Source organism: Elaeis guineensis, chromosome 12, assembly GCF_000442705.2.
Source record: "Elaeis guineensis isolate ETL-2024a chromosome 12, EG11, whole genome shotgun sequence".
NCBI classification, from domain to species: domain Eukaryota; kingdom Viridiplantae; phylum Streptophyta; class Magnoliopsida; order Arecales; family Arecaceae; genus Elaeis; species Elaeis guineensis.
The window spans coordinates 86,045,885-86,047,620 of record NC_026004.2 but is presented as its reverse complement, the minus strand read 5'-3'; the positions used below and the strand labels follow the sequence as shown (position 1 = coordinate 86,047,620).

Sequence of the window (1,736 nt, the reverse complement as noted above, 5' to 3'; positions counted from 1 at the left end):
TCATCCTAAAATGCTTGCTAATGATAGAATTTATGTGCCTCCTGTATATTACACAATGTCTGCTCGAGAAAAGGATAATTTTTTGGGAGTTTTGAAAAGTATCAAAGTACCCGATGGATATGCATCAAATATTTCACGATGTGTGCATCTAAAGGATCGAAAACTTTCAAATCTTAAAAGTCATGCTGGTGTGCAGTTTCAGTTTTCACAGACAGAGGCCGGTACGTCTTCTTCAGCACAGCAGCCTGAGGCCAGTTCAGCTGCACAGCATTCTGAGCCCTGTCCTTCATCATCAGCACAGCACGATCCTCCTGTTCATCAGCCAGATGATGAGATACACGTGCAGGGTATATATTGTCTTTCATGTAATTTTTTTTTATTTCATTTTATGTATATTTATGATATAGTTACTTTTATGTATTTTTTGCAGATGGATCCGGGAGAGTACGCCCCAGATGTGAACCCACAGTAGTATGAGATGTGTGGCAGATGCATGAGGGCGAGAGGATTGTTGTGGAGTGCAATCAGCTAGGTCAGCCAATTAAGAAAGCTGCCTGCTTATTGACTTCATTTTTGGGGACTGTTGCTCGGAGGCCTCAGCTATGTCCGTTGGGCTATGCAAAATGGAATGACATGCTTCCAACGTACAAAGTTGAGCTCCTCCGAGTTATAGAAGTAATGAATTGATGTTCATACTGTATATTAATTGTTAATCATTTATATAATTTATTTCATTTAATATTTTTTTTTTATAGAGCAAGTTTGTTCTCCCTCCATCCACTCATGATTTTGTAATGAAGTCTCTCAACCGTAAATGGAAAGAATATAGAGCACAATTGAAGAAGGACTATATGAGACAGGGTATGACAGAGGAGGAGGTTGCTAGGAATTGTCCTCCTGATGTACCCCCTCATCAGTAGATGGAGTTGGTTCATTATTGGTTCTCCGAGAGGGCACAGGTATATTATCTGTTTATTATCTTTTTTTCCTAAATATTTTATAAAAATATTGATTTTTATTATATATTATATATATAACAAGTTCTTTACTTTATTTTACAGACTTATTCTGCTATTGGTAGAGCTGCACGAGCAGCTCAGTCTGTTCCTCATACATCGGGGTCGAAGAGTTATGCACGACTCTGACAGGAGTTTGTATGTTCCTTAAACTTTCATAATTAACTTTTAATTTTTATGTTAAAATATTTATATAACTAATATCATTATGTATCGTGGACCATATCTGTATCATGATACTCATATATTTTTTTAAATTATTATAATTGTTTGCTTAAAATTAAAATTATTTGTGTAGGAGGATGAGCATGGGAGGGAACCCGGACAAGTGGAGTTTTACCGGATGACTCATACTCATCAGGATGGTACTTTTGTTCGAGATGAGTCGAGAGATTTATATGTACGGCATTATTAATATTATATTTTTTGCAATGATTTAAATTTAATTTTGTTAGCTATTAATGTATAACTCTTGTTTTCAAAAAAAATACAGGAGAGGGCTACATCTCTCATTGCGGAGCGTGACGACGAGTCCACAGCATCTACGCAGCAGAGCCGTATCGAGGCCGAGGTGTTCACAGAGTTGATGGGACCAGAGCGCTACGGCCGAGTGAGGGGTTATGGAGTAGGAGTCACCCCCACTCAGTTATCTGAGGTTAGTAGATATACGCAGCATGCTGCAGCAGATGCTCAGGATTCACGCGTTCGCAGACTCGAGGC

The 1,736-nt window shown here is 38.3% G+C and overlaps 1 long non-coding RNA gene across 1 annotated transcript; it reads left to right on the top strand.

Annotated features, from left to right (window-relative positions):
* Positions 1 to 933: 933 nt before the first annotated feature.
* On the top strand, positions 934 to 1,736 carry LOC140852962 (uncharacterized). The gene is made up of 3 exons (XR_012136021.1): positions 934 to 1,154; positions 1,315 to 1,416; positions 1,510 to 1,736. It is a non-coding gene; the product is annotated as an uncharacterized lncRNA (long non-coding RNA).